This window comes from Eptatretus burgeri, chromosome 18 (genome assembly GCF_056783735.1).
Source record: "Eptatretus burgeri isolate ZD-2024b chromosome 18, Ebu_testis_v1, whole genome shotgun sequence".
NCBI lineage: Eukaryota > Metazoa > Chordata > Myxini > Myxiniformes > Myxinidae > Eptatretus > Eptatretus burgeri.
Genome location: NC_140978.1, coordinates 2,803,110 through 2,828,775, shown reverse-complemented (window position 1 = coordinate 2,828,775; position 25,666 = coordinate 2,803,110). Strand labels below are relative to the sequence as shown.

The 25,666-nt window shown below is 42.2% G+C and overlaps 2 long non-coding RNA genes across 2 annotated transcripts in view; one reads left to right on the top strand and one right to left on the bottom strand.

The window, feature by feature from the left end:
• Positions 1-25,666, top strand: part of LOC147008473 (uncharacterized) — a 47,898-nt gene that overhangs the window by 261 nt on the left and 21,971 nt on the right. The window contains exon 2 of the long non-coding RNA XR_015053381.1: positions 2,656-2,832. This is a non-coding gene — a long non-coding RNA (uncharacterized LOC147008473). The remainder of the gene's footprint in view (positions 1-2,655; positions 2,833-25,666) is intronic.
• LOC147008474 (uncharacterized) lies at positions 11,432-17,337 on the bottom strand. The gene is made up of 4 exons (XR_015053380.1): positions 16,913-17,337; positions 13,033-13,247; positions 11,908-11,996; positions 11,432-11,552 (listed from the first exon to the last, which is right to left on the bottom strand). It is a non-coding gene; the product is annotated as an uncharacterized LOC147008474 (long non-coding RNA).

The window sequence follows — 25,666 nt, the reverse complement described above, 5'->3', positions numbered from 1 at the left end:
TCGTATTGAAAACATCCTTTCGAACAATCTGTTGGAGTCCCAGTTTTATATCTGCCCTGTTTAATTTCCTGAGAGCAATTTGTCATGGTTAGTAACCCGTTGGGGTCGTCCGCAAAATTGTTGAAGCTGATAGGTCCAATGCATTCAAATCTAAGGCAAAATTAAATTTTAAAAACATCCATGTAAAGTTAAAAAGATTTTGCTGAAAACTTATCCCCCCCCCCACACCCCAACCTCTTAACATGAAGTAAAACTCAGCACAGATGGTTGTCATTTAACCTTTGTAGTCACCTGCCAGTCATGCATTCTTCACACCGGTTGGTGTTGCCTTTTAAGCCAATCAAACAGTTGGTGTTTCCTGAAGTCGTGTTTTTGACTCAAAAATGTTTTTTGATTTTCAGGGAAAAACTTTTTGATGGAGATTTTTTTTTTTTTCAGATAAAGCTTTGCCTTGAAAATCTATAATTATTTGTTGAACAGTGATGGCTATTCCAAATGCATTAATTAATATCTTTTTTTAATGTTTGTGGTATTAATTCCACAAGATCCAAAAATTAACTTAATTTTAAAAGCAAAACTATAAATAGTTGTACCCCTCAAGTAAGAACTTCAATATGAATCATTAGTTGGGCTCCATTCTTCATTCAGGATTTGACTCTTTCAACCCAAAACCTCTCCAAACAGTGGGTTCACAACCTCGGCTGTGGATCCACATCCATAGGTCCACAACATCAGTTGTGTCCAAACAGTCAGCCAATCCAGCAATGCAATCTTTTCAAACTCTCTACCAATAGCATACAGCCTTACCTATAGATGTTTACTTTCTTTTCAATGCATTTATATTAATAATCCTTATTACACATTTTGTTATCTTTACATATGTATGCCCTCCATCACATTATCAACGAGAAAGTTCATACAACACCTTACCCCACAGTCTTGAGAAATGTCTTTTCAACTCTTTATTTGTGTTTTCTAGCATGATCTACATTAGCTTTGTTCATGAACTTTGAATAACAGGTGCGATGGCAACCATATTAAGCCGATGGGTTCAAAAGAACAGTCCAGAGCTGAAACTTCTGCCAGCTCTACTTACTTAGATAAACTTACGATTTTAGACCGAACTTTGAGAAAAAGATGCACGAAACAAACAGCTGTTTTGGACAATGTTATCTCTGTGGTTGCATCGCTAAGCACCACCATATTTGTCTGAATCTCGCTGTTATTCTATCCTCCCCAGGCAAAAATAGCATTTCTTTCCTGTAGTAATTCTCTGCAGACTACTGTAGTCGGACCTGTTACCAACTATAGTATATGAGAGTACTACTCTCATATACTATAGTTATAACTATAGCATTTTTGTCTGTGTCAGATCACATGGAAAATTTGATTGGTTGAGACAGCATACAATTTTGCCCAAGTACTAAACTAAAGGATTTTGGAAGTGCAGACAAAACAATTTGTATTATAGAGTGTTCAAACATATAATTCATTTGAAATAAAATAAAAGTTTTGAAGCTGTCAAGTAAACACAGCATTCAATTGTAAGTTTACCACCACAGATGCACTTTATTTTACACTGCCTTATTTAATACGTTAAATCAGTTATTCATGCCTGTTGTTTGTGTTCTTTATGATGACCCTAAAAACAATGTTTCCTTTTTGGAATAATTTTCAATTTTGTTTGACTGCCAGACAGGTAGACAGACTGAAGCAATTGTGTTACCGTGTTGTGCGCATGCTTGCTCAGGGTGAGATTCCGTACAATTTGTCAAATTTAAATTTACTGCTGAAATGTAGGTTCTTGTTCTGATTTGTGTTCTGATTAATGCTCAAAATGCAAAATTAAATTGGAATTAATTATTTCCTCGATCATAGAAATAGACTGATAGACATACTGAGTGAAACAATTGCTAAACCCCGCGCTATGCGTGCGGGGTAAAGTACACACACACACACACAGACACACACACACACACACACACACGCGCGCACACACACACACACACACACACACACACACACACACACACACACACACACACACACACACACACACACACACACACACACACACACACACACACACACACACACCTTGCACATTCCATATACATAACATAGCATGTCCATTTAGCTTCGCACTGATTCAAGCTGTTATTCATCAAAAGCAGAAACTGTCATTTTTATGGTTTTCCCATGGGTTCCACTACTTCCCTTTGCAAGCACTGATAATACTTCAAATTGTATTCATTTCAAAGCCTCATGAATGTTTCTATAGTTATTGTATTTATTAAGTTCCATATGGTGTCGTTTTGTGGCTGTTAAGAACACTTCTTTTAATTTGCTAATTGTAGCTCTCCCTGTCATACATCTGGCTTGCTATTTACATCTATTATTAGATTCTGTGCTGTGTGTGGTTGCTCTTATTGTCCTGATTATTTCATCTGCAACTGTCGCATGGAAGAGGTTGAAAAAAAAAGAAGAAATGTTGATGTTGAAAGAAAGCATCAAAAGAGCAAAACTAACCAAGAACAAGCCTTCAGAGCCTTCAGAGCCAAAAAAATCACTGCTTACCCCGACTCATTCATTCCTCTTTTCCCCCACCTGTGGAATCAACTTCCATATTCTCTTCAATCTCATCCTTCCCTCCAGGGTTTCAAGACAGCTGTTCAAATGTGTGTCACTACTCCAACACCAGCAATCGAATGGACTTGGATGTCTACACTGATTCAATACCTCTCCTCTCATGTTATGTTCACCCTATAAAAAGGCGTCTGCTATAACTAGCAAAAACAAGACTCGATACTCTTTCTGCATTGCAGACACTCAGTAAGTATGGTTATACATCACCATCTACGTTTGCACGAGAACAACTTCCTATAAATAATTAATATGCACATAAAATGCGTGTCACTACTCCAGTCTTGTGTCTACATTATGTGTGATTTGAGTGTATGCATGTGAAGTATTGTACATCCTGCATATCAAGTAGCTTTCATAGAAGCAAAACTGCTGCTTTACGTCATGTTATACATCTTATTATTGCACTCTGGAGGATAAACAGACAGCAGGGAGCTCAGTGGGTTGCTGTGTAATGCACTCAATCCAGCTGTGAGTAAAATAATTTATTTGACCACATTTCGCATTGCAGTAAACGTGTTTATGTATGCGTATACATACACAGTATTGCAAATAATTATGGGGACACACACAGGATATGCACAAATAATGAGGAATGGGAATAGAGTTGTTTGTAATACTTACGCAATGTGTTTTACAGAAAATATACAGTCGTGGCCAAAAATATTGGCACCCTCGCAGTTTTTTCAAATAACACAATTTTCTCCAAAAATAAGTTGAAATTGATGAAAGGATTTTCTCTCCATAGTTCTTTATTTCACTTTTAATATTACAGAACCTTTGCTTTTGATTCAGAACTTAATATCACATTTTAAATCAGAAAATAAAAATAAATGGCATTGACAATATTATTGACCCCCTAAAATTAATATTTGGTAGCACACACAGCCTTTGGACAAAATAACTGCACTCAAGCACTTCCTACAGCCATGAATGAGCTTCCTACACCTCTCTACTGGCAGTTTGGCTCACTCTTCTTGTGCAAACTGCTCCAGTTCTCCCAGATTTGAAGGATGGCTTCTCCCAGCTGCTGTTTTCAGATCTCCCCACAGGTGTTCAATGGGATTTAGATCTGGACTCAATGCTGGCCACTTCAGAACAGTCCAGCATTTTTTCTTAAACCATTCCTGGGTGCTTTTTGAAGTGTGTAATTGGGGTCATTGTCCTGCTGCAAGACCCATGACCTTCGACGGAGACCCAGCTTTCTGACACTGGGTTGAACATTGTGCTCCGTAATGCCTTGCTAATCTCCTTATTTGATGATGCCATGCACACATTCAAGGTACCCAGTGCCAGAGGCAGCACAGCAACCTCAAAACATCACTGAACCTCCTCCATGTTTGCCTGGAGGGAAGGTTTTCTTTTCTTTGAAGGCTTCATTTTGTTTTCCGTAAACATAGAGATGAGGTGCTTTACCAAAAAGCTCTAATTTGGTCACATCTTTCCACAGGACATTCTCCCAGAAGGATTTTGGCTTGTTCAGGTCTGTTTTGGCAAACTCCAGTTGATCTTTCTTACGTCTCTCGAAATCTCTCTCTCTCAGCAGTGAGGTCCTCCTGAGACTCCTACCAGAGAAACTCCTTTTATTGAGTTGGTGACGGATGGTGCGAGTTGAAACTGTCATAACTTGTGGCTGAAGGTCAGCTTGATTCTGTTTGGCAGTTGATCGACATGCTTTCTCCACCACTCGAACAATCCTTCACTGCAATCTTTGATCAAGTTTTCTCTTGTGGTCACGTCCAGGGAGGTTGACTACAGCGCCATGAGCCTCAAACTTCCGGATAACATTGAGTATGGTGGACACAGGAACATCAAGGTCTCTGGAGATGAACTTGTAGCCTTGAGATTCTCTATGCTTGGCTACATTCTTGGGTCTGAACTCCTCAGACAATTTTCTGTTTTTTTTTTTCTTTTCTCCATGCTCATTGCGGTACACACAGTGACACAAAACTGCCGGATGACTCCTTTTCTCTATTCAAACTGGCTGAATGAGTGATTGATATATTGCAGGCACCTGCAACTCACCACAAGTGAGTTCATTTCCAAAGTAAAGGAGAATCACACGCTTGAAATGTAATTATTTCTAACAACTTCTAAAAGGTGCTAATAATATTATCCAGGTCATTTTAGGATTTCTGTGTGGAATAAGCTAAGATTTAGTAATTTTTCAGCTGTTTTTGTTCTGTTCCACTGCAAAACGAAGAAATACTGTGGATACCAAAAGATTTTGAGATTTCAACAATTTTTTGGAAGAAATAGTGCATTATTCGACAAAAGTGTAAGGGTGCCAATATTTTTGGCCTTGACTGTATAAAGTCTGTATAAATAAATAAAGTTGAGGTGACAGGGTATTTTTGGCCTTGACTTGTAAAAAAGGAATACGTTGATCAGTGCATTGCTATTTACCATGTGAGCCCTTCTGTTTATATAGAAATGACACCTTGTTTTCATGTTCCCATACATTTTATCAATATTTGAATTTGGAATGTTGTTCCCATTATCCTGTAGCACTTTTCGCAATTCATCCAAAGTGTTTGGTTGCCATTTGACTTTATGATTATCCATACAAACCCTCCACCCTCAATGATGTTCATATAAGGACTAAGTGCAGGCCAAAGCTTCTGTTAATCTTACATCGGCCACTTTTATGTTTCAGATAGTTGTTTTTTTAAACCACATTGGCTATATCCTCGGGGTCATTTTTTCAACCATATTGGGAAAGAAGAATCCCAGCCAAAAGACATTTATTCCTGAGAGAATGGCATGATGGATCAGAATTAGTCTGAAGCTGTTGGTCATCAGTGTACTTTCAATTTTATGTAAATGGCAGAGATGCAGCACAATTATTGTATTAATCCACCCCCATGCTTCACTGTAGCTGTTGTACACTGACCGTTATACTGTTGCGAGCCGGGTATCGGCGACAAGTACGACCGCCAGATGGAGCTGCAAAGTCGACTCCACCGAACACCTGGAATTTATAGGTCATCACCCCGGACAACTCCGGAACCGACGGGTCCCTTATCGGATCGAAGATCGCCAATAGATTGACCATGTGGGGTAGGGTCGATTGCCAATTTCAATTTACCTAAATACCTACGTCGTCTAAACTACCGGGGAAATTCACCCTCGACGGCCCTCGCATGAGTCGAGCCATTAGCGTGCCCGACCCGAGCGGACGGTTGCCGAAGTTCCGTCGGTCCGAATTTACATTTACAGCGGCAACAGCCTTTATAATTCACCAACACGCATCACACTAAGCCAATGGAGGAAACACAGCAACGAACTGATGCATTTAACAAATGTATTTATTTATAACTAGTGCGGGACCGTAGGGGCATGCCAGCATGTGCAGCTTCCATTACATTCACCATTACATTCGCTGCCATTGACCATTGCCACTCCTACGCCACATTGAGGCGACAGGGTAGGATTTGTAGGTGACCTGAAAGTACAGTGTCATTAGGTATTCCATGTTCGAATTGTTTTAGTTTTAAAATAGTTTAAAAAAATAGTTTGCAACTCTCCTCCCCTCTCTCGCCCCCCTCTCTCGCACCTCCTCTCTCTCCCTCTCTTGAATTGTGATGCCCCACTCTCTCCCCCCTCTCTCGCACCTCCTCTCTCCCCCTCTCTTGAATTGTGACGCCCCCATTCTCTCCCCCCTCTCTCTCGCCTATCTATAATTATAGATAGATAATCTACATAACTCTCCTCCCCTCTCACCCCCCTCTCTCGCACCTCCTCTCTCCCCCTCTCTTTAATTGTGACGCCACCGTCTGTCTCTCCCCCACTATCAAACACACAGACATTAATATCAAACATTGAAAAGGCACATCCGCGGGTCCCCAGCAATATTCCTGGCAAGTTTCAATCAGATCGGACCGTCAATCGTGCAAAAAAAAATAAAAAAATAAGAATAAATAAATAAATAAACAATAAACATTAATTGTGACGTCATTTGTGATGTCATAGCACCGTGTCTTGTCATTGGTCGACAGATAAATGGCCGTAACTTGGGAACCACTCGTCCGATTAATATCAAACCTCGAAAAGGCACATCCGCGGGTCAGGTCAGGTATGGGAGCATGTGCCAGAACAGCGCGTCGTTGCGTCCACTTTCCGCCGGTACTCCAGGGGCCTCCGTCTGGCCATCCCCCAGGCAGATGCCAGGCCCATCCCCATCTCCTTGAGATGATGGTCAACCTGCTGCAACCACGAGGCACGTGGTCGGCCCTCTGGCCTCCTCCACTCATGAGACTCCCTCGCTGAGAGAATCTGGTGAGCAGCATCAGCTTAAGGAAAATGAGCCACATGTCCATACAGCCGCAACTGACGTTCACGGACTATGCAGGTAACAAATCTCATCCGAGTCTCTCTCAGCAACTGCTCGTTGGACACAAAATCCGACCAGCGATAGCCAAGGATTCTCCGAAGAGACCTGGTACCAAAGGAATTAAGTCTCCATCTCAGATCCCTGGTCAGAGTCCAAGTCTCGCATCCATAGAGCAAGACTGGAAGTACCAAGGACCTGAAGACTCAGACTTTCATCCTCCCGCACAGGTACCGGCAGCGCCACACCCCATGATCCAGTGAATCCATCACTCCCCAGGCCTGACCCAGACGTCTATTGACCTCTGACTCACAGCCAGCAGAGACATGAATATCACTGCCAAGGTAAGTGAATCTCTCCACGACCTCAACATCCTCACCACAAACAGACACAGACAGGACAGCAGCATCCAAGATGTCACCGAAAGCCTGGATCTTAGTTTTGACCCAAGAAACCCGTAATGCCAGCGGCTCCGACTCCTCATTCAGCACCTCGAGGGCCCCCAAGAGGATGTCTAAAGTCTCCGCAAAGATGACTGCATCATCTGCAAAATCAAGGTCCGAGATCTTGACATTCCCAAACGATGCACCGCAGCTTAATCTCTCCGACATCCTCCCTAAAATCCAGTCCATACAAGTGCTGGAAAGTGTGGGGGACCAGTACACATCCCTGACGAACTCCAGTAAAAACTGGAAATAAGTCAGAGATGGTAACACCACACTTCACAGCACTCTCAGTACCAGAGTAGAGTTCAGACATCAGATCGATCAGTTTTGGTGGCACCCCACGAAGACCAAGAATCCTCCAGAGGACATACCGATTCACTGAATCGAACGCTTTACAGAGATCAACACAGGCTGCAAGCAGCCCCTGCCGAAACTCTCGTCTGCGTTCGGTGAGGACACGAAGAGCAAGGATACGGTCAATCGTTGACCTCTTTGGTGTAAAGCCTGACTGCTCTGGACGCTGGTGCTCAAGCAGATGGTGGCGAACCTGATCAAGAATTATCCAAGCAAAGACGTTGCCCGGCACTGAGAGCAACGTCACCCCACGGTAGTTGTTGCAGTCTTGGCGATCACCCTTCCCTTTCCAGAGAGGAACAACAAGGCCCCTCTTCCAATCAGTTGGGATGATGCCTGTGTTCCAGGCAGAGCACAAAACTGCATGCAATGACACGAGTGCAGCATTTCCACCAGCCTTGAGAAGTTCAGCATGGATGCCACAGATCCCTGGAGCTTTGCCCCGTTTCAACTGGTTCACCGCAGCCCGTGTTTCCACAAGCGAAGGTGGACCACAGTTGATTCGAGGGTCAGCAACAGGGATTTTAACACCCTTGACGTCCAACTTGACAGCTGGGGGATCAGCCTGGTACAACCGCTCAAAGTAACCGGGCCAGCGGGCCTTCACTTCAGACTCCTCTGTCAAGAGCCTACCGAACTCTCTGCTCGAACTGCAGTGCTCCGAGGGATGGTCTTGGATGAACGCAATGCGCGAATTCCCCTGTAAGCGGGACGAGAATCACCTGTCCACAGCTGATGCTCTACTCCCTCACAGATTCCTCGCACATAGGCCTCCTTGTCCACCCTCAGTGCACGTAGTTTTACGCCTCAGCTCCCTGAACAGCTCAGCTCTGCCATTCAGCCTGGCCCTGCGACTCTGGTCAATGCTATCCAGTGTCCCTTGAGAGACAAAATTCTTCTTTGTCCTGTGGTGAGTTCCAAGACATCCACCGGCAACATCAAGGACGGTGGTCTTGAAGGCACTCCACAATTCTTCAGGACCCCTCAAAGCACCCAGACACCCCAAGTGTCCACTCAGCCTGTTCGCAAACTCCTCAGCGACTCTCTCATCCCTGAGCTTGCCAACATCCAGCCTCGGCTGGGATGATACCATTCTCCAGGATTTAAGGTGCAGCTTTAGAGTTGCTACAACAAGCCTGTGGTCAGTATTGAGGAACTGAGCACTCCGGTAGACCCTACAGTTCTGGATCATCCTCCAACGACCATCAATGAGGACATGGTCAATCTCCTTTGCCACACCGCCAGCGTTGGAATACCAAGTCCAGCGATGAGCTTGTGGGTGCTGAAACCATGAACCAGCCACCCTAAGTCCATGACTTCTTGCAAAGTCAAGGAACTTAGTGCTATTCTGGTTCATAGTTCCTGACCTATGGGGACCAACACATGTCTCATAACCATCCCTATCAGTTCCAGTCGATGAATTGAAATCCCCCAAGACGAGAAGTGTATCTCGTCTGGGGCACTGATCAATCACAGACTCGAGCGTGGTGTAGAATGCATCCTTCACGGTGAGATCTCTCGCCTCAGTCGGAGCATAAACAGAGACCAGGGAAATGACACCTCAGGAGTGACGAATCCTTAATCTCATAATACGCTCGTTGACTGGTGTTGCCTCAATTATCATTGGGGTCAGCTTATTGGACACAGCTACAGCAACTCCTTGGTATGGTAACCATCAGAGCGACCAGACCAATAGTAGGTGTAACCACCCACCATTATCTCGCCGCAATCCGGTCTCCGAACCTCAAGAGAGCTGCAATCCTGATGTCCAAACGCTTGAGCTCAGATGATAACAGAGACAGGTGATCATCCTCTCTTAGGAATAGGACATTCCAGGCACCCACCCGAAGGGACCGCCTCAGGTTAACCCAAGGAGACCGCCGTCTGGTGGACGACACCTTAGCACCACTCCGACACAATCTCCCGCAATCTGACCCAGGGATATTACCCCGTGGTTTCCCTCCTGTCATCAAAGATTGGGGGTCCCGAAGGCTTTGCCCCAATCCCGTCATCCGGTGAGCTGCCCTGCGAAGGGAAGCTGCACAGGAGGTACTCCCACGGAGTGGGTTTTCAGATTTTTTTTTGTGTTTTTGTGTTTTGCGGAATGAAGGGTTTTACGGTGGCCGGAGTGCAAATCCTGCCACCAACCTCCTAATAAAAAGTAACCCAACTGCAGGAGGACGTCCGCAGACACAGTTGGGCACTAGATATGGATGGCCGTTGGCTCACAAGGAGCTCCTCCGCCCTTTGACCTGGCCCCACGGGGCCCCGGCAATATTCCTGGCAAGTTTCAATCCGATCGGACTGGCGGTCGTCGGGAAACTGCGGTCACATCCCGACATACAGACACACATACAGACACACACACACACACACACACACACACACACACACACACACACACACACACACACACACACACACACACACACACACACACACACACACACACACACACACATTGTTGGAATTATAGATAGATGGGGCAGGGGAGCACGCAAGAAGGCAGAATTAACCGAATACTGAAGGAATAGCAATTTATGTACAAGCACTTCTGCAGTTTTACTTAATAGACTGGTCACACACACACACACACACACACACACACACACACACACACACACACACACACACACACACACACACACACACACACACACACACACACACACACATACACACACACACACACGTACACCCAAGAACCGGTGGCCACAGCCTTTATTGACGCCTCCAGCTCAGTGGGAAAGGCGAGCTGAAGACCAGAGCCTGCCTGGGACCTGTCCGCCTCGTGCAGGTACCTTGAGCTGGCGGGGTGGTGGGACTCGGACCTTTCGCGTGTGAGGCGAACGTCATTACCACTCGTGTCAGGCGAACGTGATCACCACTCGTGTCAGGTGAACGTGATCACCACTCGTGTCAGGTGAACGTGATCACCACTCGTGTCAGGCGAACGTGATCACCACTCGTGTCAGGCGAACGTGATCACCACTCGTGTCAGGCGAACGTGATCACCACTCGTGTCAACTGAATGTGATCACCACTCGTCAGGCGAACGTGATCACCACTCATGCCAGGCGAACGCGATCACCACTCGTGTCCCCAGTTTCTCTCCCTTGTTCACCGACAGAGACACGGCGCACAACCAACTTGCGGTTCTTGTCGAGGAAGGATCTCTCAAGCTCTTCTCCTGGTCCGATCGCGCCGCAAACTTATTCACCCTGTCCAAGGGGAGGAGGGGACGCCTCACCCTCCCTGCTCTCCCTCACTGGACGGTTTTGGCGTGCAGAATCGCTCGTCGCCCTGTCACTGGCCAAAACAAGTGGTAAGTCCGTCGATTGGCCTGCGAGCGTGGTGACATCACGCGGACCGTCTTTCTCACCATTGCGGGGTCTGATTGGCTGAGCGGCGGCCACCTCACTCGTAGCATGCTGATTGGTTGCGGGCTGCCGTGAGGCTCCTCCCTGAACTCCGTCCACCATGGCGTCGGCCAGAGCGAGGTGAAGGTGAGGGTGATGCTGGCATTGTTGTAGTTTTGAGGATTTAAAAATAAAAGAAAACCCTGACTATCAAAGTAACTTTGCAGCGCATGTACATTTAATTACCCATTAGGCACTGGATAGGGACCCGAACTAAAAACACAAACTTACCGGTATAACTGTTCTATAGGACCTGTATGTTGAGTGCTCATGGCTTCCAGATTCGCGACAATTCTGCTTCCCAGTCTGCCCTTCAAGAAATTGCCGATTTTTGGCAACCTCGACCTTTAATCTTTTGATCTGAAAAAACAATCACCTTCTTGTTTTTGATCGGTGAACGAATTTAGTGACCCAATATGCAAATTCTTAAAAGTTCAGGTCAATTGGATGGAAATTGACAATTTTATGTGAAGCTGACCTTTGACCTTTTGACCAAATTATTAATTTCACTTCTCCATATTTTCATAACAAAGCTTTGTTAAAAACCCCCTCTGATTTACCCCCTCTTCCTTGCAACAATAACTAAAGCGACTCAACAACGCCTCAAATAATACCACCAGCAATTGTATTGAAAAAGGTTGCTTAGCACTTAATATATAAAGCTCATTCTTATCAATGACCCACTGACTCACTGACTGATATTAAAGATCTGTACCTTCCGGGTGGTGTAGAAAGCTGAATTTGTGCGCCGATGGACATCGAAGCAGCTCCATTGGGAAAAATCACAGAAATGTCGGAAAACATCTGTAAATGAAAATATAAATAAATGGAAATATAATGCAGGTGAGTGACCCGAGACAATGGGGAAGCACGGATCGTTATTGCTTACAACATGTAAGCATACCCCGCTAGTATATATATATATATATATATATATATATATATATATATATATATATATATATATATATATATATATATATATATATATATATATATATATATATATATATATATTTGTCTGATGGTGTCTTTTTTTGAAGCCTCTACAATGTGATGTAGTGCTCCAGGTATTTATGTGTACTTCCTTCAACTTCTTTTTTGTGTTTGCCACTTCTCTCCTCAAATTGTTTACATTTAATCATTATTGTAATCTTACAATCCTAATTATAGTGTATCCTGCTTTGGGATTGTTTCTGCTTGCATGGAGACCCCTCACACCCCTCCCCAAATGTGACCATTCCCAAAGGAGGACACTCAACACCAAATTTGATATTGCTTGGGAACTGACTGCATGGTTGGTTCTGATAATGACTCTGATACTGAATGGTTAAAAAAAGCTAATTAACTCATTACTCAGAAAAAGTACTCAAGCCACATTGTGGGAATGCTGAAATATATCTGTATTTAACAATTAGTATAGCCATCACACTCTATTATCAAACAACTGATATATATATATATATATATATATATATATATATATATATATATATATATATATATATATATATATATATATATATATATATATATATATATATATTAGTTTTGCATTGGTCAGAACTTGGTAATGGCTGGATTGAAAAATAGAATGAATGTTCTGATAGTTTCTGAAGAAGGAACACATTAATAACAAACAATGTCATAATTGAATGAACTTTTTGAAAAAAGAAACAATTATTTCATATACAGATTTGGCAATAAGGGTTTCTTGGTGGAGCCAGTTTATTTATGCCTGGTGTTGGCTTAATGGTGAGGGTGGCAGGTTTTGGATCCTTGGGTCCTGAGTTCAAATCCTGCTCAGCTGTTGAATTAAGACCAGGTGGGGTTTACTCACCTGTCATCCTTCCGAGGTTGGAAAAATGAGTGCCAGCATGTTGGTATACTGCATTGGAGTGGCGACCCGTCCAGGATTGTGTCCAATTGCCAAGAAGACTGCTTCAGCAGCACCAACGCTCTGCACAGAGTGTGGTCCCAATCTCCTCCTCCTCCAGTATATTTCATTGCATCCTCACGAGAAATGGATTATGGATTACACATTGATTTTCTTTCCTGTGTTTGAAAAGGAAATTGGGACAAGAACTATAGGGCCATATATTAAATATATTATTTAATATAATATATTAAATATATATTTAATATATTTAATAATATATTGAATATTATTAAAATAATTATATTTAAATAATATAATATATTAAATATATTAAAATAAAAACTTACGTTTCACTCCACCCCCCGCCCCCGCCCCCCCCCCACTCCCAATGAAGAGGCAAAGGGAAAGCATGAGACATACTGTATGAACTGCACAGACATCTTAGATAATTAACAAGAAACAGAAAGGAAATGCCTGCAGCTTACCAGAAATATAAATTTGCAACTCTGTTCAAGGGCCATATTTTTTAATACAAAGTCAAATCTTGTGGTGGAGCAAGAACACAGAACAGAACAGAACCACAGAAGACAAAGAACACATTGGAAAGTGGGGAAAGACCCCAACAGCAGGGTAGAGAGGCACAACAGAGGGACACTAAAGGAACAATGGGCAAGGGGAAATAATGAGAGCAAGATGAGAGGAGTAGGACACAAGGTGTGAACTAGCTCAATACAAGTTCAAACACAGCAAGAAGGGGGCTGGAAGAAGTGGAAGAGAGAACTGAAGATGAAACAGCAATGAAACAAAAAACAGAATGGTGAATGGGACTGAACCTCCTCAGTCAATGGAGAGAAAGTGCAATAACCTGGAAATAAATGCATGGGTTTAAGGAGGATTGAATAAGAGTAGAAAATATCATGAGTCGACCTGAGGAAGAGGTGAACAGCCATCTTGAAGTTCTGGAGGAAAGGATGAGATTGAACAGATTGAGGAAGTTTATTCCACAGGTGAGAGAAAAGAGGAACGGGTTAGTAGAGATGAGCGGTTAGCCTGTATTTTGGGAGTTTCACCAGAAGTGGGTTGAGTGGTGGAAGACAGAGGCCAGAAACCTGTCTTTGATGCATCAGTAACAAACCTAGAAATCCAGCTTCATCGTGGAAGTTACCAATGATTTTGAAGATCTTTCACAACAGCATCAATATATGAAAGGTGGTAGGCAGGGGTGCTAGCCAAAAGTGGAGAATACATTGTTAGAACTTTGGATTTGCCAAGAAAAGACTTTGAATGATGAAGGATGCCCATTTGATGGCTGGTTTTGGAGGCCAACTCTGAAATATAATGATGCAGAATCAATTATTTATTTATTTATTTATTCGTATGCGGCCTGTGGCTGCTTGGCTGCATTATTTGCTGGGGGTGTGGCTGTGCCGTTGATGCAGTGCCCCTATTCATTTCACTCGGAAGGATGACAGGCTGAGTAAACCCACCAAGTGTTAATTCAACGGTCTACATGGGCTGAAATTCAAGATCCGAAGATCTTAAGTCAGCCACCTTAACTGTTAAACCAACACCAGGCTTCATGAAGAATCATGATTGACAATGATGCGAAATCGAAGCAGTATGTTCGTGAAAGTACGTGACATGACATGCTTCACCAAATTTGTCATTGCTCTGCTATAATTTTGGTATATTGTTCTCCTGAACATCCTGCTAATATGCCGATAACATTCAAAGAATGTGAGTGAAGACATGATCTCTTTGAATGACTCATTCGGTCATCATTATCTTTCAATTTACCAAATTGATAACCTAGTTATTTTTTCATCACAGTCTTTGTTAAAAAGGATGAAGAGTTCTTGAAAACTGTTTTCTGGAATGCCTCTTCCTTGCCACAGCAATAGCCCCTTATATTCAGATCAAGTTATTAAAGATGAACTGCAATTCCACATACTGTATCAATCTCATAAACATGCACAACAAATTCCATTACTCAATACAGTAGTGAACAAAGGTTCATTTATGTCGTTGTTATGGCTACAGCTGATTATCATGAATGAAACCAAACATTGTTCATGATCAATTCCCAAGGTAGTTGTGGAAAACTTTTCTGTTTGTTTGCTAATGTTCTATCTGAAATTAGAGTGTGGGCTGCATAGTTTTACCGGTTACTCCTTCAGGACTTGCAGCACAAAACCTGCAAGCAGGAAAGAACCTTCACAGTGGTTTAAAATACTCATGCCATTATATGATACAGATGTGTGCAGAATCAAAGCCCAGACTGCTTTCAGTGGTGCAATTAGACATGCAAAAGCCTTGTGTGTGGGATGAAATTATGACAAGTAATCACCTGGGTATTTAATGTATTCCTAGAAATATGCAGGACCTATGGCAGAGCAAACTTCCATTTTGTGGCTGTGGCCTTCTCTTTGGGGGAGAAAATCGACCTGTTTGGCAAGGTCGAAAGGCAGCCATCATAGAAAGTTGCATTCAAAGAAGCAATTATGGAATCAATGTTCAGAGATTCTTTTCATTGAAATATGAATACCAACTGAAGAAGTGGAGTACGTCTCTGTATTCATAGTTCAAATAGGCAATGAAAATCTCGAAGCAGTTCATCTAGCCCATCCACCTTGTGCAAATCCTTTCTTGTTCAGAGCTTGATTTGCCAAGTTTTCCACCACTTGGACAGAGGATGTCATGATCAATATTTTCTAGCGAACAAATCTATTTTGATACCATTCAAGGAAAACATAGATGCTTTTAATTGTATGCATGGGGAAGTCTTTCGTGGAGCATCAACTGTTTACTCGAGTGCAGACAGTTGAAAATGATGGCTTAAACATATTATAACTTAAACATTGCAACATAATATCCAAACTCACTGACACCGAGTGGCATGCCATCTCACAAGCCAGAGCGCAAAATAAATATTGTTGCCATGCTTCTTTGAAATCTTCAGACTGGACCAAAATAAAGTTTGTGAAATGGCACCAGAGTATTAGTAAAAGCCCGAGGAACCAGGATAATTGAGTGTGAACTCGGTATAGGTAGCAGCAAGCGTACTGCTTTCCTCCCGAGGATACCATTCCTTTTGTGGGTTTCTGAGATTCCATTTACATTGCTGAAATTTTTTTTCCTCTGAGGCTATGCTTCGCTATGGCAATAAATAAAGCCCAGAGACAAACAATATATCTGGTCAGTTTATATTTAGCACAACCTGTGTTCGTCCATGGTTAACGCTATGTGGCATTTCACCATGTAAGACACAACTGCAATTGCTGTCTCTTAGACAGACCTACGACAGTAAATATGTATTGACATCAAACGTTGCTTCTTTCTCTAAATAATTGGTCGTTGGTTTGCATAACTAAGAACTTCAAGAGTTTCTTCTGCTTCTTTCATATTCACTGTTCAGTGTCACAACCTCCACCAGAACTATCAAATCAAATTTATTATGAGATCAATGCATTCTGAATTGGTTAAGCATAACCAATAATAAACATGTGTCGAAACTCAACTTTTGAATTTATATGTACAGAATAATTACTTAGTGGTGCTCATGTGGTCAAAGGTGCTGCTTTCAGTTTGCAGTCTCCCCAGGAAAAGTGGGTCTGAATCCCACTTTTGGCATTCGTTTTATAAACCAGACTCGATGACTTCATCAAATGGTTCGAATATCTGCTGTGAGTCTGGGAGGTCAGTGGTTCAAAACCATGTAATGCCATGCCAAAGATTTCTTTTGAAAAGGTATGTGCTGCTTTCTTGATTGATGCTCAGCATTGAAAAAGAAGAGAGCATGGACAAACAACTATAGAAAATCGAGTTATCGACTTCTACTCACTGGGAAAGTTTGATGACTTCATCCATTCTGAGTGGTGTCCCACAAACTGTTAAACGAGTGCGGATGAATGCAGTCACAAGTTCAACCAGAAGGGCACACGGTAGAGCACATAACTCCGCCACATAATGCCTGATCCACGAGAACATATCGGGCCCAATCAATACATTTTTGAAATATCATGCTATAAAGTACTATATCATTTTTGACCCGATCTCTCAATGGGGAAGAATCACTTTAAAAAAACAAATAATTCTCATATCCAGATCCAGATTCGGATCTTCGCCAAAATCAAACCAATTTGTCATGGTCATACACACAACGTGTCCACCAAGTTTTATCCGAATTCGTTCAGAACCTTTTGAGATATGCTATGTATCGTTTTTGGCCCTATCTCTCAATGGTGAAGAATCACTTAAAAAATTCTAGTAGTCTGATCCAGATCTGGATCTTCACCAAAATCGAATCAGCTTATCCGTGTCACACTCTGAACCTGTCCACAAAATTTTATGTGAATCTGTCTGCAACTTTTTGAGATATCCTGTACACAAAACAGACAGAATGAGGTGAAAACATAACCTCCTTCACCTTCGGTGGCAGAGGTAATAAGAAGTAAGAAATTGTGTATCACCAAGTGGGTCAATTCGGCGTCATGTCCACAAAATAATATGATCCACTCAGTGACTTGGGTGTCATAAATGACAAGTGCCCATGGAAATAAGCTGCTCACAAAAAGGGGTTCGATGATAGTCGTTCTGCGGTTGAAATGTGTGAAAACCCACTGAAGATAGGGGTGTGTCACATGGTACGAAGCTCCATGAGTCAAGAAAGGACGTGTTGCTGAAGATAGGGCTGCCAATGCGGTGTTACTCCGGTGAACTCCAGTGAACTTTAGTTTAACTCCAGTGAAACTCAAGTCCATGAGTCATTTCCAAAGTATAAAAAGTGAGCTGCCAGGCAGGGAAGTATTGTCACACTTCAATTAAATCCTCACTCTCCACTCGTCTCTGGTGGGGGAGATCCAACAAACCGATTGTCGTGTGGGGCAAAATGATTGGTTCAAAACCAAATATAAAAAAACATGCCTTCACTACTACCATTGGCTGGACAAGTAAATGGAACAAAGTTCATGATGTAAAAGTACACCACACAACCATCACACAGGCCTTGTTGGCTGAAATGTTTCATCCTGCATTGAAGTTCCTTGTAAGGGAACTCGTATTAAATTACACAAATATATATAAATATATATATATATATATATATATATATATATATATATATATATATATATATATATATATATATATATATATATACAGGATATAAAACTGAACAATTATATGACTATCAACCAAGAGTGTCACTCGTTCAGGGACTTTGAACATAAGTGATCTGAATTAACTGCTTACACAAAAAACTTCTCATCATTCAAGTAACAAAGATATCTGGAGCAAGAAGCTATAACTCAGATTCATTTAAAACTTGTGTCTGCTGCAGTGATTGTGGCAATCACTCTGTAGTGGTAGATTCCACACTTTAGAAGAGAACTTTAGGCCAACTTTATCACCTAAAACAAAATGTAAGTTAAAAATCCCATGATGTCATTTGCAATATTGGCAATTTTTAATAAAATAACTCACAGAAAATATTATATTGTGAATATAAAAAACATGCAAATCAGGACAAACATGCCAACAGCAGTTAATTGGCAAGCATTGGAATGAAACTTCTGGAATTATGACTGTAGCAGTAATAACAAAAGGTGAAAATTAATGCTGCAAAATACAAGCAAATAAATATGCAGTTTATAAACAGTGAGCAGGTTTACAAAAAAACTAAAGATAACAAATGAGGACAACAAAGAAAACCAAAACAGCATTTGGTGTAGCGCATACCTCTGCCAGGCTGAGCGGTTTATATTTTGTCTCCCACTGAAAGGCCCGATCTGCATCCATCCGGACCTTAACCAAAATCGAATTCTCTTGTTCTTTTCACCTATCCAACTCATCCACCAAGTATATACTTTCTGTTTGGTTCTGGGGCCATAAGAGAAATTACACTTGAGTTTTTGCATTGATTGGTGAAAGGAGAGGTGTGTGTGTGTGTGTGTGTGTGTGTGTGTGTGTGTGTGTGTGTGTGTGTGTGTGTGTGTGTGTGTGTGTGTGTGTGTGTGTGTGTGTGTGTGTGTGTGTGTGTGTGTGTAAGCTAGTCAATTGCTAACAGGTGAAGGTTCTTATTTAGGTCAGGGAACTATGTTTTGAGATTTACAATGTAAATGAATTTGAATATTGGACGTTGTGAAATTCACATCATTGACAACATTCCTTTAAATTATATTATACTGGCATGGATTGGCTCGCTATGCTCGCCTTTCCACATGTCGTTGCAGAGACTGATGTCATATATTTGCTGTGTTGGCATGATTTTCACCATTCATAATACAAACATGTATTTTCTTGAAATTTATTTGTAATTTTGCTGATATTATATTTATTTGAAATTTATTTGTGATATAAAAAGGTCCAAGTCGTCTAAATTGTCAAGGGTGTAAACTGTCTAATCTGTCTGAATTGTGTAAGGGGTTTAAATGGTGTTGAGGTCTAAGTGGTATAAAGGGTCCTCTGGGTCTTTTGGGTCTTCGTGGTCTTTGGGAACTTTTGGGTCTTCGTGGTCTTTTGGGTATTTTGGGTCCTTGGTGACTTTTGGGTCCTTAGCGACTTTTCGGTCATCTGGGTCAATGGGATCTTTTGGGTTGTCTGGGTCTTTGGGTCCTCTTGGTCTTTTGGGTCTTCAGGGTCTTCAGGGGTCTTCAGGGTCTTGGGGAATTAATGTTCAAACAGAACGTGATTAATAGGCATATAGTGTTCTCGGACTGACAGATAGCTTCCCGGCTTCACCGACTCACCGCCTCACCGCCTCACCGCACTTTTCAGTTTTATTTCGATAGATTTTCCGAATAGCCGATACTGTACAATTAATTAATTAATTAATTGTGCTGCACTTTATTCTACAGGTTTCAGTTGTCATAGAATAAAAATGACTCATTGTAATGTCAATAATTATCAATTCACTTAGAAAAATAATTTTACTTTAAAATCGCCGGAGCCGTTTAATCAAAAAATGCCTTTCAGCAGGACTGAGAACTTAAAGTAGCGGTTCCAACAGTACCATATGTATTATTCTGACCGCAGTAATCTTTCAGAATAAAGTGTGACAAAGACAGGAGCACACAAAATTATACAAGTATATACTGTAGTAATATTTATCGAAGCAATAGAAAATATATAAAAGTACATGGAAGAAGCACACAAGCAACGACAACCACAACCATGATGATAGCAACAACAGCAGCAGCAGCAGCAACAACAACAACAACAACAACAACAACAACAAGTGTTATAAAATGTCCTTTTCCTCATGTTTCACTTCATTTTATATCCCGATTGAGACTCAGAGATAGACATGCAATATCTTTGTGAAGTATAACGTGCTCTCTTTTGATTAAATCCATCAGCGAAGCGACGGGTCATCTATGCACATTCATAACTATATGCAGGCATGGGTGACAGGATTGAGATAACACACAGTAGGTAAATATCACTTGTACGGTATACCATTCACTTGAGTTAATACCTGGTAGGCATGACTGTGCATGCCATGAACAATGGGTTGTGTGGATCAACAGCGGACTCGGACACCATTGAGCACAACCAATAACAAGTGTCTTCTTTTTATGAGACCGCCTTGGGCGACCTCTAAAGGCACCGGTAATTATCAGATTATTATGATAACCCCCCCCCCCATAGTAATTTAAATCCTCTCCAGGCAAAATCCAATGGACTGAACCGTTATACAGGTATGGTAAGATGTGAGAAGAGGTAGACAAGTGATATGAGATGTAAATTTAATCTTACAGGATAAATAAAACACCCGGAGAATCTCGACACAGAAACAATGACCAAAAGGCCCGATTCTTAACCAGTGATCTGCCAAAGAACCACATACACTCAGCTCACAATCATCAGAACTAGGCCAGGTTTCTCGGACTAGGCCAGGTTTCTCGGACTAGGCCAGGTTTCTCGGACTCTCTGGAAAATCCTCTATTTCTCTTTGCCGACGACTCCACCCTCTGCCGTACCATCTGTCATCCCTCAGACCGGCAAGCAGCAGCTTCTTCGCTCACTGCAGATCAGGATAAAATCACAAACTGGTCCAACACGTGGAACATGTCTTTCAATCCAGACAAATCTCACACTCTCACTATGTCTCTTCGAAAGGACCGTTTAGAAAACCCCCCCCCATCCATTTTCTCAACAATCCTCTGGAAGAAGTTTTTTCTTTCAAGCTTCTGGGTCTCACTATCTGCCATGACCTTTCCTGGGAAAGTCACATTTCCAACCTCGCCTCAAAAGCCAGTCGCCGACTGGGAATCCTCCGTCGTGCAAAGTCCTTCCTCGGCCCTCTTGAGCTCCTGACCACTTACAAAGCTTTTGTCCGTAACCTGATGGAGTACTGCTCTCCCCTCTGGGCTGGTGCTCCTGCCTCCCACCTTTCTCGGCTTCACGCTGTCGAAACCAGGGCATTTAATATCATCGGCATCTCCCGCAATGAAGCTGAGTCTTTGGGCCTCTCACTCAATCACCGCAGGTTGGTCGGTGGTCTTTTTTGTCTTCTACCGACTCCTCTCCAGCCTTGCCCTCCCTGCTCTCTCTGCAATTTGTCCCCACCACATTTCCACAGGGCGCTCAAGGTCCGCCAACAACCCCTTTCTGGTAAAACTACCAAAATCACGAATCACTGCTCATCTTCACTCTTTCATTCCTCTTTTTTCCCGACTTTGGATTAAACTTCCTCACTCTATTCTTTCCCATTCTTCCCTCCAGGCTTTCAAAACAGCTGTTCACCACCACCTCTTATCTTCCCCCATCCAAATCCTCGATCTTTTCTACCCCCGATAATCCACCCAAGCCCACTTCCTTCAATTCCCCTGCTTTCCTTCCTGAAAGTCCCTGTAATGTCCATCTTCTCTTCGCCATGTTCCCCGTCCCACCCCCATCCCTCTCCCTTCCACTGTTCACCAAGTGTGTCTGTTCCCCACTGTTTTGTCCCTTCCACTCCCGTCCCTCTTGTCTCATGCCTCCTTGCTGGGAGTTGTGTGTTAGCTCTCATACGAGCCTCGACCAAGGTATACAAAAAAAAAAAAGGTTTGTAAAGATATTGCATTCTGAGAAGTGTACAGGGTGTTGCTGGCATGTAATTTGAGGTGCTTTTTCTCCTATCATCGAGGTTCAATGGAATGTGCTCAAAGAGGATGAGCAGGGCAGAAAAGCAAGCAGTGATGTTGCTGCCAAGAAGTAGACCAGGAATAGAGAGAGAGAGAGAGAGAGAGAGAGAGAGAGAGAGAGAGAGAGAGAGAGAGAGAGAGAGAGAGAGAGAGAGAGAGAGAGAGAGAGAGAGAGAGAGAGAGAGAGAGAGAGAGAGAGAGAGAGAGAGAGAGAGAGAGAGAGAGAGAGAGAGAGAGAGAGAGAGAGAGAGAGAGAGAGAGAGAGAGAGAGAGAGAGAGAGAGAGAGAGAGAGAGAGAGAGAGAGAGAGAGAGAGAGAGAGAGAGAGAGAGAGAGAGAGAGAGAGAGAGAGAGAGAGAGAGAGAGAGAGAGAGAGAGAGAGAGAGAGAGAGAGAGAGAGAGAGAGAGAGAGAGAGAGAGAGAGAGAGAGAGAGAGAGAGACTGAGACTGAGACTGAGACTGAGACTAGGCCTCTTCCTTCTGCAGCTTTTATTAATTCTGGGCACTTTGCCCAGCTTCCACACCTCTCAGGCAGGGCTATCGCTGCCCGTCCAAATGAGCCAATGGTCAGATGCCAAGGCTGCTTTCTTGTCCACTCACCGAGCTGCTGAGGCCCTCACGTCCAATGAGCATTCAGCCAATTGCCAGTGTTCTTCTCGTAGCCTGGTCATTGAAGCACAGGGACATTGCCATGGCACACTCAACCAAACCTGGTGTACCTGCACCTGTTCCAGATGAGGGGAAAACAGGATGAGTCACCTTTATCTTGTCGAACTACTAATTTGGAAAACATAATCTCCTCCAGTGGTGGCACGAATGACAAATTTCCTTAAAGGTGAACACGAGGGATTGTATCATTTTAATTTTGTCAATTTTTGACATTTTGTTGTGCTTGTGATGTTGTGTATTGAGTTATTGTTTTGTTGTTGGTGTAGCTTTGAGTTTATTTTGAATTCAGTTTTATTGTCTGATGTATTCTGGTCGGCTTTGCTGAGGTGTATGATTTATTATGAAGACATGTGACCAAGACATGTTGTATGCGACCAATACCAAGACATATTCCTTGTGTTTAAATTACACTTGGTGAAATAAAGTTCTTCTTCTCTTCTTCTTCTTCACTTCTTCTTCTTCTTCGTACTGATTCTACCTCTTCTTCTTAAAACAGGGAAAAGTTACTAAATCATCAAGCAATTCTAAAACTGGCCAAGGTTTTACTTTTATCTCTGAACCCCCCCCTCCCTCCACACCAACCTATGATCATAACATTACTACTACTATTATTATTATTATTATTATCTATATATTAATACTGAAGGACCAATTTTGTGCTCCTCCTAGTGGTCGCGTCACGTTTTTATCAGTACTGTGACCTGAGAAGTTTTGAAACGGTGTACATCAAAGTAGACACGTGCACAAATCAGGGGACTTCTTCACAAGGAGTAGTGTACACCAAAAATGTCGTGTATAAGGACATTTTGTAGGCCTCATTAGGTAAGGCCATGGAGTGTATTGACTGGGATCCGGCTCTTACAAAAGCCGCCACTGCTTGTCATATTGGGCTCATGGAACGGAATCCATCTGTGACGGGGTTTCGGCTAGTTATTATTATTACCCTCGCGGAAGGATTCGGAGAGGGTGTTGCATTTGGATCAGTTTGTTTGTTTGTGTGTTTGTCTGTCTGTTTGTCTGCATAGAACTTTCGTGTTTTTCTCCGCAACCGCTTGTCGGATTGAGACAAAATTTTCACCATTGATGCAACTACTCATGCAAAATCTTTGAATGATAATTATGCCGTCATAGGTCACGTGGTGTGGCAACCATATTGGAAAAATGGGAAAAATTTGGACCTCTGTATCTCTGAAACCGCACCCAGGAAAAATTTGAAACTTGGTACATACCAAGTATTTCTCATGTGGAATGAGTGTGATATTTTTTAATGACATCATAGGTGCCCTCGTTATGATGTCATAATTGCAGACGTAGAACGCCACATCTGATAAGTATGAAAATCTTTGAGGGTCATCTCGAGATAAAATGATCCACAGAAAAAAAAATCATGACGTCATCGGTCATTTGATTTGACAGCCTTATTGTTTTTAGTTTTTTTTTAAACTTCAAAAATCTTCTCTGAAATAGCTGAAAATATCCAGGCGAAACTTTACACAAATGACCACCTCTCCATGAGGAACAAAAGAGTAATACATATGATGTCATAGGTCACATGGTTTGTCAGCCATATTGGATTTACCTGAAAACCTATAAAAATACACCACTCAAAAGAAGTCCTGGGGAGGGTTTGCAATCTTTGATTTCTGTTTTTCTTGTTATTATTTTTACTACTATTATTTCATGAATGTGCACTTTAAGTCACTCAAAATAATGGGGCATGGTAAATATATGAAGATGATTATGTGAACTCATGTCTGACCAGTTAACAGATTACTACAGCGACTGGCAGTCCACATCTTCAAAATATGTACAACACAGTCGCTGCTATTAATTCCCAAATGGATGCATAATTAATTTTGGAGCTAGAACAACTCAAAAAACGTTTTCAACACAATATGGGGATTATGTTAAACAGCTGTAGTGTAAAGAAAATTATTCCAGATTTTTCTAAAGGACCATTTGAAAGTACTGGCCTTTTTCAGAATAAAAAGTGTGATAAAGGAACATACGAACCTATGCGGAATTCTTTCAATGTCCATAAATGCTTCCAAATCCTTTTTATAAAATAGTTGAAGGAAATATTGGCCAACAAATACATTTTTACAGAATTAAAGAAACAATCACCTCAAATGTGCTTTTCAAAAAGTGATTAAATGGCAATCGATCATTTGAAATCCACAGTCAAAAAAGTTGAAAAACCAAACAAAGTGATCAGAAACATAAATATAAACCACCATCGAAGTATTCAGCATCATCACCTAATTGGCTGAGTTTCATGAATGGCATGATAACTTAGAGGTGTCTAGTTTAGGTTTTACTCTTGGCAAAACTATAAAACTGTCAACCTGCTGTTTTGGAGACAGTGTTTTGTATCAACGCGTGCTCGTCAATCAGAAGGGGATGTTAAGCCGGAGAACCCATCTGCCAGAAATGGCTTTTGCTGGACTTTAAAGACCCCATGTGTCTTTTGCAAAGACAAGATGAGTTATTGCTGGCACCCTGGGCAAAACTACCAGGGTCTATCCTCTCTCTCTCTCTCTCTCTCTCTCTCTCTCTCTCTCTCTCTCTCTCTCTCTCTCTCTCTCTCTCTCTCTCTCTCTCTCTCTCTCTCTCTCTCTCTCTCTCTCTCTCTCTCTCTCTCTCTCTCTCTCTCTCTCTCTCTCTCTCTCTCTCTCTCTCTCTCTCTCTCTCTCTCTCTCTCTCTCTCTCTCTCTCTCTCTCTCTCTCTCTCTCTCTCTCTCTCTCTCTCTCTCTCTCTCTCTCTCTCTCTCTCTCTCTCTCTCTCTCTCTCTCTCTCTCTCT